Source organism: Salmo trutta, unplaced genomic scaffold (genome assembly GCF_901001165.1).
Source record: "Salmo trutta unplaced genomic scaffold, fSalTru1.1, whole genome shotgun sequence".
Taxonomy (NCBI): Eukaryota; Metazoa; Chordata; class Actinopteri; order Salmoniformes; family Salmonidae; genus Salmo; species Salmo trutta.
The window spans coordinates 3,046,855-3,064,692 of record NW_021823073.1 but is presented as its reverse complement, the minus strand read 5'-3'; positions in this window follow the sequence as shown (position 1 = coordinate 3,064,692).

Sequence of the window (17,838 nt, the reverse complement as noted above, 5' to 3'; positions counted from 1 at the left end):
TCTCTGACCCTAGTTATGACAGTATATCAGATTAACAATATCCTGTTGTGTTTCTCTGACCCTAGTTATGACAGTATATCAGATTAACAATATCCTGTCCTGTTGTGTTTCTCTGACCCTAGTTTTGACAGTATATCAGATTAACAATATCCTGTCCTGTTGTGTTTCTGACCCTAGTTATGACAGTATATCAGATTAACAATATCCTGTCCTGTTGTGTTTCTCTGACCCTAGTTATGACAGTATATCAGATTAACAATATCCTGTCCTGTTGTGTTTCTCTGACCCTAGTTATGACAGTATATCAGATTAACAATATCCTGCCATGTTGTGTTTCTCTGACCCTAGTTATGACAGTATATCAGATTAACAATATCCTGTCCTGTTGTGTTTCTGACCCTAGTTATGACAGTATATCAGATTAACAATATCCTGTCCTGTTGTGTTTCTGACCCTAGTTATGACAGTATATCAGATTAACAATATCCTGTCCTGTTGTGTTTCTCTGACCCTAGTTATGACAGTATATCAGATTAACAATATCCTGTCCTGTTGTGTTTCTGACCCTATTTATTACAGTATATCAGATTAACAATATCCTGTCATGTTGTGTTTCTCTGACCCTAGTTATGACAGTATATCAGATTAACAATATCCTGTTGTGTTGTGTTTCTCTGACCCTAGTTATGACAGTATATCAGATTAACAATATCCTGTCCTGTTGTGTTTCTGACCCTATTTATGACAGTATATCAGATTAACAATTTCCTGTCATGTTGTGTTTCTCTGACCCTAGTTATGACAGTATATCAGATTAACAATATCCTGTCATGTTGTGTTTCTCTGACCCTAGTTATGACAGTATATCAGATTAACAATATCCTGTTGTGTTTCTCTGACCCTAGTTATGACAGTATATCAGATTAACAATATCCTGTTGTGTTTCTCTGACCCTAGTTATGACAGTATATCAGATTAACAATATCCTGTCCTGTTGTGTTTCTCTGACCCTAGTTATGACAGTATATCAGATTAACAATATCCTGTCCTGTTGTGTTTCTCTGACCCTAGTTATGACAGTATATCAGATTAACAATATCCTGTTGTGTTTCTCTGACCCTATTTATGACAGTATATCAGATTAACAATATCCTGTCCTGTTGTGTTTCTCTGACCCTAGTTTTGACAGTATATCAGATTAACAATATCCTGTCCTGTTGTGTTTCTGACCCTATTTATGACAGTATATCAGATTAACAATATCCTGTCCTGTTGTGTTTCTCTGACCCTAGTTATGACAGTATATCAGATTAACAATATCCTGTCCTGTTGTGTTTCTCTGACCCTAGTTATGACAGTATATCAGATTAACAATATCCTGTCCTGTTGTGTTTCTGACCCTAGTTATGACAGTATATCAGATTAACAATATCCTGCCATTTTGTGTTTCTCTGACCCTAGTTATGACAGTATATCAGATTAACAATATCCTGTCATGTTGTGTTTCTCTGACCCTAGTTATGACAGTATATCAGATTAACAATATCCTGTTGTGTTTCTCTGACCCTAGTTATGACAGTATATCAGATTAACAATATCCTGTCCTGTTGTGTTTCTCTGACCCTAGTTTTGACAGTATATCAGATTAACAATATCCTGTCCAGTTGTGTTTCTGACCCTAGTTATGACAGTATATCAGATTAACAATATCCTGTCCTGTTGTGTTTCTCTGACCCTAGTTATGACAGTATATCAGATTAACAATATCCTGTCCTGTTGTGTTTCTCTGACCCTAGTTATGACAGTATATCAGATTAACAATATCCTGCCATGTTGTGTTTCTCTGACCCTAGTTATGACAGTATATCAGATTAACAATATCCTGTCCTGTTGTGTTTCTGACCCTAGTTATGACAGTATATCAGATTAACAATATCCTGTCCTGTTGTGTTTCTGACCCTAGTTATGACAGTATATCAGATTAACAATATCCTGTCCTGTTGTGTTTCTCTGACCCTAGTTATGACAGTATATCAGATTAACAATATCCTGTTGTGTTTCTGACCCTAGTTATGACAGTATATCAGATTAACAATATACTGTCCTGTTGTGTTTCTCTGACCCTAGTTATGACAGTATATCAGATTAACAATATCCTGTCCTGTTGTGTTTCTCTGACCCTAGTTATGACAGTATATCAGATTAACAATATCCTGTCCTGTTGTGTTTCTCTGACCCTAGTTATGACAGTATATCAGATTAACAATATCCTGTCCTGTTGTGTTTCTGACCCTAGTTATGACAGTATATCAGATTAACAATATCCTGTCCTGTTGTGTTTCTCTGACCCTAATTATGACAGTATATCAGATTAACAATATCCTGTCCTGTTGTGTTTCTCTGACCCTAGTTATGACAGTATATCAGATTAACAATATCCTGTTGTGTTTCTGACCCTAGTTATGACAGTATATCAGATTAACAATATCCTGTCCTGTTGTGTTTCTCTGACCCTAGTTATGACAGTATATCAGATTAACAATATCCTGTCCTGTTGTGTTTCTGACCCTAGTTATGACAGTATATCAGATTAACAATATCGTGTCCTGTTGTGTTTCTCTGACCCTAGTTATGACAGTATATCAGATTAACAATATCCTGTCCTGTTGTGTTTCTCTGACCCTAGTTGTGACAGTATATCAGATTAACAATATCCTGTCCTGTTGTGTTTCTCTGACCCTAGTTATGACAGTATATCAGATTAACAATATCCTGCCATGTTGTGTTTCTCTGACCCTAGTTATGACAGTATATCAGATTAACAATATCCTGTCCTGTTGTGTTTCTGACCCTAGTTATGACAGTATATCAGATTAACAATATCCTGTCCTGTTGTGTTTCTGACCCTAGTTATGACAGTATATCAGATTAACAATATCCTGTCCTGTTGTGTTTCTCTGACCCTAGTTATGACAGTATATCAGATTAACAATATCCTGTTGTGTTTCTCTGACCCTAGTTATGACAGTATATCAGATTAACAATATCCTGTCCTGTTGTGTTTCTCTGACCCTAGTTATGACAGTATATCAGATTAACAATATCCTGTCCTGTTATGTTTCTCTGACCCTAGTTATGACAGTATATCAGATTAACAATATCCTGTCCTGTTGTGTTTCTGACCCTAGTTATGACAGTATATCAGATTAACAATATCCTGCCATATTGTGTTTCTCTGACCCTAGTTATGACAGTATATCAGATTAACAATATCCTGTCCTGTTGTGTTTCTCTGACCCTAGTTATGACAGTATATCAGATTAACAATATCCTGTTGTGTTTCTCTGACCCTAGTTATGACAGTATATCAGATTAACAATATCCTGTCCTGTTGTGTTTCTCTGACCCTAGTTTTGACAGTATATCAGATTAACAATATCCTGTCCTGTTGTGTTTCTGACCCTAGTTATGACAGTATATCAGATTAACAATATCCTGTCCTGTTGTGTTTCTCTGACCCTAGTTATGACAGTATATCAGATTAACAATATCCTGTCCTGTTGTGTTTCTCTGACCCTAGTTATGACAGTATATCAGATTAACAATATCCTGCCATGTTGTGTTTCTCTGACCCTAGTTATGACAGTATATCAGATTAACAAAATCCTGTCCTGTTGTGTTTCTGACCCTAGTTATGACAGTATATCAGATTAACAATATCCTGTCCTGTTGTGTTTCTGACCCTAGTTATGACAGTATATCAGATTAACAATATCCTGTCCTGTTGTGTTTCTCTGACCCTAGTTATGACAGTATATCAGATTAACAATATCCTGTCCTGTTGTGTTTCTGACCCTATTTATTACAGTATATCAGATTAACAATATCCTGTCATGTTGTGTTTCTCTGACCCTAGTTATGACAGTATATCAGATTAACAATATCCTGTTGTGTTGTGTTTCTCTGACCCTAGTTATGACAGTATATCAGATTAACAATATCCTGTCCTGTTGTGTTTCTGACCCTATTTATGACAGTATATCAGATTAACAATTTCCTGTCATGTTGTGTTTCTCTGACCCTAGTTATGACAGTATATCAGATTAACAATATCCTGTCATGTTGTGTTTCTCTGACCCTAGTTATGACAGTATATCAGATTAACAATATCCTGTTGTGTTTCTCTGACCCTAGTTATGACAGTATATCAGATTAACAATATCCTGTTGTGTTTCTCTGACCCTAGTTATGACAGTATATCAGATTAACAATATCCTGTCCTGTTGTGTTTCTCTGACCCTAGTTATGACAGTATATCAGATTAACAATATCCTGTCCTGTTGTGTTTCTCTGACCCTAGTTATGACAGTATATCAGATTAACAATATCCTGTTGTGTTTCTCTGACCCTATTTATGACAGTATATCAGATTAACAATATCCTGTCCTGTTGTGTTTCTCTGACCCTAGTTTTGACAGTATATCAGATTAACAATATCCTGTCCTGTTGTGTTTCTGACCCTATTTATGACAGTATATCAGATTAACAATATCCTGTCCTGTTGTGTTTCTCTGACCCTAGTTATGACAGTATATCAGATTAACAATATCCTGTCCTGTTGTGTTTCTCTGACCCTAGTTATGACAGTATATCAGATTAACAATATCCTGTCCTGTTGTGTTTCTGACCCTAGTTATGACAGTATATCAGATTAACAATATCCTGCCATTTTGTGTTTCTCTGACCCTAGTTATGACAGTATATCAGATTAACAATATCCTGTCATGTTGTGTTTCTCTGACCCTAGTTATGACAGTATATCAGATTAACAATATCCTGTTGTGTTTCTCTGACCCTAGTTATGACAGTATATCAGATTAACAATGTCCTGTCCTGTTGTGTTTCTCTGACCCTAGTTATGACAGTATATCAGATTAACAATATCCTGTCCTGTTATGTTTCTCTGACCCTAGTTATGACAGTATATCAGATTAACAATATCCTGTCCTGTTGTGTTTCTGACCCTAGTTATGACAGTATATCAGATTAACAATATCCTGCCATATTGTGTTTCTCTGACCCTAGTTATGACAGTATATCAGATTAACAATATCCTGTCCTGTTGTGTTTCTCTGACCCTAGTTATGACAGTATATCAGATTAACAATATCCTGTTGTGTTTCTCTGACCCTAGTTATGACAGTATATCAGATTAACAATATCCTGTCCTGTTGTGTTTCTCTGACCCTAGTTTTGACAGTATATCAGATTAACAATATCCTGTCCTGTTGTGTTTCTCTGACCCTAGTTATGACAGTATATCAGATTAACAATATCCTGCCATGTTGTGTTTCTCTGACCCTAGTTATGACAGTATATCAGATTAACAATATCCTGTCCTGTTGTGTTTCTGACCCTAGTTATGACAGTATATCAGATTAACAATATCCTGTCCTGTTGTGTTTCTCTGACCCTAGTTATGACAGTATATCAGATTAACAATATCCTGTCCTGTTGTGTTTCTCTGACCCTAGTTATGACAGTATATCAGATTAACAATATCCTGTTGTGTTTCTGACCCTAGTTATGACAGTATATCAGATTAACAATATCCTGTCCTGTTGTGTTTCTCTGACCCTAGTTATGACAGTATATCAGATTAACAATATCCTGTCCTGTTGTGTTTCTGACCCTAGTTATGACAGTATATCAGATTAACAATATCCTGTCCTGTTGTGTTTCTCTGACCCTAATTATGACAGTATATCAGATTAACAATATCCTGTCCTGTTGTGTTTCTCTGACCCTAGTTATGACAGTATATCAGATTAACAATATCCTGTTGTGTTTCTCTGACCCTAGTTATGACAGTATATCAGATTAACAATATCCTGTCCTGTTGTGTTTCTCTGACCCTAGTTTTGACAGTATATCAGATTAACAATATCCTGTCCTGTTGTGTTTCTCTGACCCTAGTTATGACAGTATATCAGATTAACAATATCCTGCCATGTTGTGTTTCTCTGACCCTAGTTATGACAGTATATCAGATTAACAATATCCTGTCCTGTTGTGTTTCTGACCCTAGTTATGACAGTATATCAGATTAACAATATCCTGTCCTGTTGTGTTTCTCTGACCCTAGTTATGACAGTATATCAGATTAACAATATCCTGTCCTGTTGTGTTTCTCTGACCCTAGTTATGACAGTATATCAGATTAACAATATCCTGTTGTGTTTCTGACCCTAGTTATGACAGTATATCAGATTAACAATATCCTGTCCTGTTGTGTTTCTCTGACCCTAGTTATGACAGTATATCAGATTAACAATATCCTGTCCTGTTGTGTTTCTGACCCTAGTTATGACAGTATATCAGATTAACAATATCCTGTCCTGTTGTGTTTCTCTGACCCTAATTATGACAGTATATCAGATTAACAATATCCTGTCCTGTTGTGTTTCTCTGACCCTAGTTATGACAGTATATCAGATTAACAATATCCTGTTGTGTTTCTGACCCTAGTTATGACAGTATATCAGATTAACAATATCCTGTCCTGTTGTGTTTCTCTGACCCTAGTTATGACAGTATATCAGATTAACAATATCCTGTCCTGTTGTGTTTCTGACCCTAGTTATGACAGTATATCAGATTAACAATATCGTGTCCTGTTGTGTTTCTCTGACCCTAGTTATGACAGTATATCAGATTAACAATATCCTGTCCTGTTGTGTTTCTCTGACCCTAGTTGTGACAGTATATCAGATTAACAATATCCTGTCCTGTTGTGTTTCTCTGACCCTAGTTATGACAGTATATCAGATTAACAATATCCTGCCATGTTGTGTTTCTCTGACCCTAGTTATGACAGTATATCAGATTAACAATATCCTGTCCTGTTGTGTTTCTGACCCTAGTTATGACAGTATATCAGATTAACAATATCCTGTCCTGTTGTGTTTCTGACCCTAGTTATGACAGTATATCAGATTAACAATATCCTGTCCTGTTGTGTTTCTCTGACCCTAGTTATGACAGTATATCAGATTAACAATATCCTGTTGTGTTTCTGACCCTAGTTATGACAGTATATCAGATTAACAATATCCTGCCATGTTGTGTTTCTCTGACCCTAGTTATGACAGTATATCAGATTAACAATATCCTGTCCTGTTATGTTTCTCTGACCCTAGTTATGACAGTATATTAGATTAACAATATCCTGTCCTGTTGTGTTTCTCTGACCCTAGTTATGACAGTATATCAGATTAACAATGTCCTGTCCTGTTGTGTTTCTCTGACCCTAGTTATGACAGTATATCAGATTAACAATATCCTGTCCTGTTGTGTTTCTGACCCTAGTTATGACAGTATATCAGATTAACAATATCCTGTCCTGTTGTGTTTCTGACCATAGTTATGACAGTATATCAGATTAACAATATCCTGTCCTGTTGTGTTTCTCTGACCCTAGTTATGACAGTATATCAGATTAACAATATCCTGTCCTGTTGTGTTTCTCTGACCCTAGTTATGACAGTATATCAGATTAACAATATCCTGTCCTGTTGTGTTTCTGACCCTAGTTATGACAGTATATCAGATTAACAATATCCTGTCCTGTTGTGTTTCTCTGACCCTAGTTATGACAGTATATCAGATTAACAATATCCTGTTGTGTTTCTGACCCTAGTTATGACAGTATATCAGATTAACAATATACTGTCCTGTTGTGTTTCTCTGACCCTAGTTATGACAGTATATCAGATTAACAATATCCTGTCCTGTTGTGTTTCTCTGACCCTAGTTATGACAGTATATCAGATTAACAATATCCTGTCCTGTTGTGTTTCTCTGACCCTAGTTATGACAGTATATCAGATTAACAATATCCTGTCCTGTTGTGTTTCTGACCCTAGTTATGACAGTATATCAGATTAACAATATCCTGTCCTGTTGTGTTTCTCTGACCCTAATTATGACAGTATATCAGATTAACAATATCCTGTCCTGTTGTGTTTCTCTGACCCTAGTTATGACAGTATATCAGATTAACAATATCCTGTTATGTTTCTGACCCTAGTTATGACAGTATATCAGATTAACAATATCCTGTCCTGTTGTGTTTCTCTGACCCTAGTTATGACAGTATATCAGATTAACAATATCCTGTCCTGTTGTGTTTCTGACCCTAGTTATGACAGTATATCAGATTAACAATATCGTGTCCTGTTGTGTTTCTCTGACCCTAGTTATGACAGTATATCAGATTAACAATATCCTGTCCTGTTGTGTTTCTCTGACCCTAGTTGTGACAGTATATCAGATTAACAATATCCTGTCCTGTTGTGTTTCTCTGACCCTAGTTATGACAGTATATCAGATTAACAATATCCTGCCATGTTGTGTTTCTCTGACCCTAGTTATGACAGTATATCAGATTAACAATATCCTGTCCTGTTGTGTTTCTGACCCTAGTTATGACAGTATATCAGATTAACAATATCCTGTCCTGTTGTGTTTCTGACCCTAGTTATGACAGTATATCAGATTAACAATATCCTGTCCTGTTGTGTTTCTCTGACCCTAGTTATGACAGTATATCAGATTAACAATATCCTGTTGTGTTTCTGACCCTAGTTATGACAGTATATCAGATTAACAATATCCTGCCATGTTGTGTTTCTCTGACCCTAGTTATGACAGTATATCAGATTAACAATATCCTGTCCTGTTATGTTTCTCTGACCCTAGTTATGACAGTATATTAGATTAACAATATCCTGTCCTGTTGTGTTTCTCTGACCCTAGTTATGACAGTATATCAGATTAACAATGTCCTGTCCTGTTGTGTTTCTCTGACCCTAGTTATGACAGTATATCAGATTAACAATATCCTGTCCTGTTGTGTTTCTGACCCTATTTATGACAGTATATCAGATTAACAATATCCTGTCCTGTTGTGTTTCTCTGACCCTAGTTATGACAGTATATCAGATTAACAATATCCTGTCCTGGTTTGTTTCTCTGACCGTAGTTATGACAGTATATCAGATTAACAATATCCTGTCCTGTTGTGTTTCTCTGACCCTAGTTATGACAGTATATCAGATTAACAATAGCAGTCTGGTCTCTAATCTGTGTCATATCCTGACAGTGTTTAAATTACATTTTAATTAACATGCTGACTTGGTATAAGTGACAGATAAGATAATTATTCTATCATGTGGATTGACTTGGGGAGATGCTAACGGCCCCACAAACAAATTTCATCCGTAATTACACAGACCCCCTTAAACTAAGCATCAAGTAGGTCGACCCCCAATGTTTTCGTCAACCCCCAATTACCAATTATTCAAAATAAACAAGGATATTTTATATTCAATAAACAATGTGTGTGTTCATGCAAGAAGAACCAATGGATTGTCGTTTTTTAAGCATGGTAGTCCTGCAGATGTTCATTGCTTTTATCTTCTCCTCTGGCCTGTCTGTGTGATATGAACAATGAGGAGAGGGAAGGAGGAGAGAGGGAGGGAGGAGAGGGGGAAGGAGGAGAGGGGGAAGGAGGAGCGGGGGAGGGAGGAGAGGGGGAGGGAGGAGATGGAGGAGAGGGAGGAGAGTGGGAGGGAGGAGAGTGGGAGGGAGGAGAGGGGAAGGGAGGAGAGTGGAAGGGGGGAGAGGAAAGGGGGAAGGTGGAAGGGAGGAGAAGGCAGGAGAGAGGAGAGGGGGAAGGAGGAGAGGGGGAGGGAGGAGATGGAGAAGGAGGAGAGGGAGGAGAGTGGGAGGGAGGAGAGGGGAAGGAGGAGAAGGGGAGGGAGGAGAGGGGGAAGGAGGAGAGTGGGAGAGTGGGAGGGAGGAGCTGGGAACTAGGAGATGGGGAAGGAGCAGATGGGGAGGGAGGAGATGGGGAAGGATGGAAGACCGTGATCTGGACGATTTGGGGGAAGGGCAGTGATGGCAGTCTGTGCGTGTAGAGGGAAGTCCTGGTCAGATTTGGCCTGATGACATGACCGTCTACCCTGTCCCGCTTTATTACTTAATTATTATGTATTATTATTTATTGACCCTGGGCTGTCATTTACTTTATCTTTTATTATTTATTATTGTTGTTGCCTTGTCCAGAAGGAACCTGCAAGTAAGCATTTAGTTGGACGGTGTATACCATGTGTATCCCGTACATACGACTAATAAAACGTGAAACTTGAAACTTGCTTGCCTTCTACACCAAAGCAGTGGCCAACCCAGCTGGTTTGCAATAACATCTCCCTTCATCCTGCAACATGAAACCTCTTAACCAGCGCCCTACTGCTATCAGCCCTTAGATCAAAAGGGGAATGAGCACCAGGGGCATCATGGGGAGTCGTGGGAAGGGAATGGAGGTCACAAACATTCTGCTACGACTCCTTCTGTGTGTGATGGGTGTTAGGTTCCATACTGTGTATGTTCTATTCTATTGTTTTCTATTCATTTATATTCTATTATTTTGTATTCTATTATTTTATATTATTTTATTTAAATTATTTTCTATTCTATTATTTTATATTCTGTTTTATTATTTTCTATTATTTATTTTATTTTCTATTCTAATATTTTTTATATATTTTTTCTGTTCTATTATTTTCCGTTCTATTATTTTCCATTCTATTATTTTCTATTCTATTATTTTCTGTTCTATTATTTTCCGTTCTATTATTTTCCGTTCTATTATTTTCTATTCTATTATTTTGTTTATTTTATTTTCTATTCTATTATTTTCTATTCTATAATTTTCTATTCTATTATTTTCTATTCTGTTATTTTCTGTTCTATTATTTTCTATGATTTTGTTGCATTGTTACATACCTGAGAGGGCAAACATCTCAAGATGTCAGCCTTATCTCTCTTCGCTGCTTTCAAATCTGGTTGGCCCTCAAGTCACCTTTACCCACGGAAGAGAAAATCCTCCAAATTGAACCAAATGTGTGTTGTGTTAGTGCCAGAGGTAAATGTCAATGCTTCCCTGTTTGGATGCATCTAGACAGAGCTGAAAGCGCCCCCAGCACCAGAGCCGGGGCTGGGGCTGTGTTAGGGCCCCGGGGTCAGGGCATAGGGGATCTGTGTTAGGAAGTGAGAGGTAGGAGGGTTGTCTTGGGGCATGTAGAGCATCATCAATCCTCTGACCTAGTCTGTAGTCTCCTAGTCATCCACCACCTCAGGAGAACTGTCTGATTCAAGACTTCAGGACGTACAACAGGATTTAACAAACAAACACAACTCAGAATAATTCGATTTGGTGCCAGATGTTGAGTAAAATGTTGACTTCATAGTCTTATTGTAGAGAGCATAGAGAGGGTCACAAATATTGTATTGTGGTAGATTCACCATTTCATAATGCAGAATGTAAACCATTATTAGTGTATTAATAATGTAATATTATAAATCATATGGGAATACATTTATGTCAGAAATTGTCTCCCAGAAAGACAATTAGAAAGATGGTTTATCTATCAGAAATGTCATTTTTAGATGCAACATCTGGTCTGATGATCCATGGCTCCAACCAATCAGACAGATAGGATACTGGGGATCCAATAAGAATCAGACTACTACAGTACTAGTACTGCTTCATGTTATATACGCCCAATGTACTGGCCAGACCTTTGGGCTCCCGGGTGGTGCAGCGGTCTAAGGCACTGCAGCTCAGTGCATGAGGCGTCACTACAGTCCCTGGTTCGGATCCAGGCTGTATCACATCCGGCCGTGATTGGGAGTCCCATAGGACGGCGCACAATCGGCCCGGCATCGTCCAGGTTTGGCCGGTGTAGGCCCTCATGGTAAATAAGAATTTATTCTCAACTGACTTGCCTACTTAAATAAAGGTTAACTAAAAATACTTAAAAAATATATAGGCCCATATAATATGAAGAGATAATCTGACACACCCACCTGGCAGAAGTAAAGGTACAGGAGAACATATAGAGAAAATATATATCAGAATATATATCCCAGATTGAAACAAGCAGAGAATGACATGTATAACTGTAGTTGATGTTTGGGGATTTCTATGGGAAGAGGGAGAATGTCATGCATAGTTTCCCCATTGTGGAACACATCATCTCCACTCTCTGTTAACATATACTAGTCCCCTCAAATTCCACTCTGGACCTCAAACTCAATTCACAGCTTTTTTTCATTGTCCCCCTCTAATCAGGGACTGATTTAGACCTGGGACACCAGGTGGTTGTAATTTTTTATTTAACTGAATGATCTAATTATTAATGAATTATCAGCTAGAACAGAAAACCAACAGTAATCTGGACCTAGAGTCAGACTTGAATACCCCTGTAATAGTATGTCTATCCTGGGTTCTGCTGGTCAGTCAGTCAGTCAGTCATCAGTCAGTCAGTCAGTCATAAGTCAGTCATCAGTCAGTTAGTCAGTCAGTCATAAGTCAGTCAGTCATAAGTCAGTCAGTCAGTCATGTCAGTCGTCAGTCAGTCATAAGTCAGTCAGTCAGTCAGTCAGTCATAAGTCAGTCAGTCATAAGTCAGTCAGTCATAAGTCAGTCATAAGTCAGTCAGTCAGTCAGTCAGTCAGTCATAAGTCAGTCAGTCAGTCATAAGTCAGTCAGTCATAAGTCAGTCAGTCAGTCATAAGTCAGTCAGTCATAAGTCAGTCATAAGTCAGTCAGTCAGTCAGTCATAAGTCAGTCATAAGTCAGTCAGTCAGTCATAAGTCAGTCATAAGTCAGTCAGTCAGTGACATGTTCCCTCCTGCCCAGCCAAGCCTGTCGTTCCACTATAGTCTCTATCACTGTCTGTATCTGTAGCTGTTGTGTTCTGCTCCCCAGAGCCTGGTCCCGCTCATCTGACTGTGTAACATTGTATTCCTCCTCTCCTCTCCTGTATCTGTAGCTATAACTCAGTCTGGAAGCCAGTCTGAACCGGAAGGCAGCACACCCCACACCCCACACCCACCCAGCCACCCAACAGAAGGGGCTTCACCTGCCAGATAGTGCTGTTGAAATGAATACATTCAGCTCACTTCACAATGCTATTCCATTCTTTTCTACTCTATTCTACAGAAAACTGGGACAAGTTATTGCAATGGGTATTTGATATAGTGATGTTTGCATTCCTCGTAAGTCAATAAAGGTTCAACCAGGCTGTCAAAGCTGATAACCCACATTAACATACAGTTATTACATCATTAAGAGTGAGTATTACCGTAGCTGCTGACGCATATCCTGTCTAGTTTTGGGGCGGCAGGAAGCCTAGTGGTTAGAGCAGGTAGCCTAGTGGTTAGAGCAGGTAGCCTAGTGGTTAGAGCAGGAAGCCTAGTGGTTAGAGCAGGTAGCCTAGTGGTTAGAGCAGGTAGCCTAGTGGTTAGAGCAGGTAGCCTAGTGGTTAGAGCAGGTAGCCTAGTGGTTAGAGCAGGTAGCCTAGTGGTTAGAGCAGGTAGCCTAGTGGTTAGAGCAGGTAGCCTACTGGTTAGAGCAGGTAGCCTACTGGTTAGAGCAGGTAGCCTAGTGGTTAGAGCAGGTAGCCTAGTGGTTAGAGCAGGTAGCCAGTGGTTAGAGCAGGTAGCCTAGTGGTTAGAGCAGGTAGCCTAGTGGTTAGAGCAGGTAGCCTAGTGGTTAGAGCAGGTAGCCAGTGGTTAGAGCAGGTAGCCTAGTGGTTAGAGCAGGTAGCCTAGTGGTTAGAGCAGGTAGCCTAGTGGTTAGAGCAGGTAACCTAGCGGTTAGAGCAGGTAGCCTAGCGGTTAGAGCAGGTAGCCTAGCGGTTAGAGCAGGTAGCCTAGCGGTTAGAGCAGGTAACCTAGCGGTTAGAGCAGGTAGCCTAGCGGTTAGAGCAGGTAGCCTAGCGGTTAGAGCAGGTAGCCTAGTGGTTAGAGCAGGTAGCCTAGTGGTTAGAGCAGGTAGCCTAGTGGTTAGAGCAGGAAGCCTAGTGGTTAGAGCAGGTAGCCAGTGGTTAGAGCAGGTAGACTAGTGGTTAGAGCAGGTAGACTAGTGGTTAGAGCAGGTAGCCTAGTGGTTAGAGCAGGTAGCCTAGTGGTTAGAGCAGGTAGCCTAGTGGTTAGAGGAGGTAGCCTAGTGGTTAGAGCAGGAAGCCTAGTGTTTAGAGCAGGTAGCCTAGTGGTTAGAGCAGGTAGCCTAGTGATTAGAGCAGGTAGCCTAGTGGTTAGAGCAGGTAGGTAGCCTAGTGGTTAGAGCAGGTAGCCAGTGGTTAGAGCAGGTAGCCTAGTGGTTAGAGCAGGAAGCCTAGTGGTTAGAGCAGGTAGCCTAGTGGTTAGAGCAGGTAGCCTAGTGGTTAGAGCAGGTAGCCTAGTGGTTAGAGCAGGAAGCCTAGTGATTAGAGCAGGTAGCCAGCCTAGTGGTTAGAGCAGGTAGGTAGCCAGCCTAGTGGTTAGAGCAGGTAGCCAGTGGTTAGAGCAGGTAGCCTAGTGGTTAGAGCAGGTAGCCTAGTGGTTAGAGCAGGTAGCCTAGTGGTTAGAGACAGGTAGCCTAGGGGTTAGAGCAGGTAGCCTAGTGGTTAGAGGCAGGTAGCCTAGTGGTTAGAGCAGGAAGCCTAGTGGTTAGAGCAGGTAGCCAGTTGTTAGAGCAGGTAGCCTAGTGGTTAGAGCAGGTAGCCTAGTGGTTAGAGCAGGTAGCCTAGTGGTTAGAGTAGGAAGCCTAGTGGTTAGAGCAGGTAGCCTAGTGGTTAGAGCAGGTAACCTAGTGGTTAGAGCAGGTAGCCTACTGGTTAGAGCAGGAAGCCTAGTGGTTAGAGCAGGTAGCCTAGTGGTTAGAGCAGGTAGCCTAGTGGTTAGAGCAGGTAGCCTAGTGGTTAGAGCAGGTAGCCTAGTGGTTAGAGCAGGTAACCTAGTGGTTAGAGCGTTGTGCCAGTAACTGAAAGGTTGCTAGATTGAATCCCCGAGCTGACAAGGTAAAAATCTGTCGTTCTCCCCCTGAACAAGGCAGTTAACCCGCTTTTCCCCAGTAGGTCATCATTGTAAAAGACAGATTTGTTAGTAGGGTACAGTTAGTAGGATACAGTTAGTAGGTTACAGTTAGTAGGATACAGTTAGTAGGATACAGTTAGTAGGATACAGTTAGTAGGTTACAGTTAGTAGGATACAGTTAGTAGGATACAGTGGGTAGGGTACAGTTAGTAGGGTACAGTTAGTAGGGTACAGTTAGTAGGGTACAGTTAGTAGGTTACAGTTAGTAGGATACAGTTAGTAGGATACAGTTAGTAGGTTACAGTTAGTAGGGTACAGTTAGTAGGATACAGTTAGTAGGGTTAGTAGGGTACAGTTAGTAGGGTACAGTTAGTAGGGTACAGTTAGTAGGATACAGTTAGTAGGATACAGTTAGTAGGGTACAGTTAGTAGGATACAGTTAGTAGGATACAGTAAGTAGGATACAGTTAGTAGGGTACAGTTAGTAGGGTACAGTTAGTACGATGCAGTTAGTAGGATACAGTTAGTAGGATACAGTTAGTAGGATACAATTAGTAGGGTACAGTTAGTAGGGTACAGTAAGTAGGGTACAGTTAGTAGGGTACAGTTAGTAGGGTACAGTTAGTAGGATACAGTTAGTAGGTTACAGTTAGTAGGGTACAGTTAGTAGGGTACAGTTAGTAGGATACAGTAAGTAGGATACAGTTAGTAGGGTACAGTTAGTAGGATACAGTTAGTAGGGTACAGTTAGTAGGATATAGTTAGTAGAGTCGAGTTAGTAGGAAACAGTTAGTAAGGTTCAGTTAGTAGGGTACAGTTAGTAGGGTACAGTTAGTAGGATACAGTTAGTAGGGCACAGTTAGTAGGATACAGTAAGTAGGGTACAGTTAGTAGGGTACAGTTAGTAGGGTACAGTTAGTAGGATACAGTTAGTAGGGTACAGTTAGTAGGGTACAGTTAGTAGGATACAGTTAGTAGGGTACAGTTAGTAGGATACAGTAAGTAGGGTACAGTTAGTAGGGTACAGTTAGTAGGGTACAGTTAGTAGGATACAGTTAGTAGGATACAGTTAGTAGGGTTAGTAGGATACAGTTAGTAGGGTACAGTTAGTAGGGTACAGTTAGTAGGATACAGTTAGTAGGTTACAGTTAGTAGGATACAGTTAGTAGGGTACAGTTAGTAGGATACAGTTAGTACGATGCAGTTAGTAGGATACAGTTAGTAGGATACAGTTAGTAGGGTACAGTTAGTAGGATACAGTTAGTAGGATACAGTTAGTAGGGTACAGTTAGTAGGGTACAGTTAGTAGGATACAGTTAGTAGGATACAGTTAGTAGGATACAGTTAGTAGGGTTAGTAGGGTACAGTTAGTAGGGTACAGTTAGTAGGATACAGTTAGTAGGTTACAGTTAGTAGGATACAGTTAGTAGGGTACAGTTAGTAGGATACAGTTAGTAGGATACAGTAAGTAGGATACAGTTAGTAGGGTACAGTTAGTAGGGTACAGTTAGTAGGATACAGTTAGTAGGGTACAGTTAGTAGGGTACAGTTAGTAGGATACAGTTAGTAGGTTACAGTTAGTAGGATACAGTTAGTAGGGTACAGTTAGTAGGATACAGTTAGTACGATGCAGTTAGTAGGATACAGTTAGTAGGATACAGTTAGTAGGATACAGTTAGTAGGGTACAGTTAGTAGGGTACAGTTAGTAGGATACAGTTAGTAGGATACAGTTAGTAGGAAACAGTTAGTAGGATACAGTTAGTAGGGTTAGTAGGGTACAGTTAGTAGGATACAGTTAGTAGGTTACAGTTAGTAGGATACAGTTAGTAGGGTACAGTTAGTAGGATACAGTAAGTAGGATACAGTTAGTAGGGTACAGTTAGTAGGGTACAGTTAGTAGGGTACAGTTAGTAGGATACAGTTAGTAGGATACAGTTAGTAGGTTACAGTTAGTAGGATACAGTTAGTAGGGTACAGTTAGTAGGGTACAGTTAGTAGGATACAGTTAGTAGGATACAGTTAGTAGGTTACAGTTAGTAGGATACAGTTAGTAGGGTACAGTTAGTAGGGTACAGTAAGTAGGGTACAGTTAGTAGGGTACAGTTAGTAGGGTACAGTTAGTAGGATACAGTTAGTAGGGTACAGTTAGTAGGGTACAGTTAGTAGGATACAGTTAGTAGGGTACAGTTAGTAGGATACAGTTAGTAGGGTACAGTTAGTAGGGTACAGTTAGTAGGATACAGTTAGTAGGGTACAGTTAGTAGGATACAGTAAGTAGGATACAGTTAGTAGGGTACAGTTAGTAGGATACAGTTAGTAGGATACAGTTAGTAGGGTTAGTAGGATACAGTTAGTAGGATACAGTTAGTAGGATACAGTTAGTAGAGTACAGTTAGTAGGGTACAGTTAGTAGGATACAGTTAGTAGGTTACAGTTAGTAGGATACAGTTAGTAGGGTACAGTTAGTAGGATACAGTTAGTAGGGTACAGTTAGTAGGATACAGTTAGTACGATGCAGTTAGTACGATGCAGTTAGTAGGATACAGTTAGTAGGATACAATTAGTAGGATACAGTTAGTAGGATACAGTTAGTAGGATACAGTTAGTAGGATACAGTTAGTAGGATACAGTTAGTAGGTTACAGTTAGTAGGATACAGTTAGTAGGAAACAGTTAGTAGGATACAGTTAGTAGGTTACAGTTAGTAGGATACAGTTAGTAGGATACAGTTAGTAGGATACAGTTGGTAGGTTACAGTTGGTAGGTTACAGTTGGTAGGTTACAGTTGGTAGGATACAGTTAGTAGGATACAGTTAGTAGGATACAGTTAGTAGGATACAGTTAGTAGGTTAAAAGGCAATATGCTGTAATACACCTGGCTGGGAACTGGACCTTTATACTGTGACAGTAGAT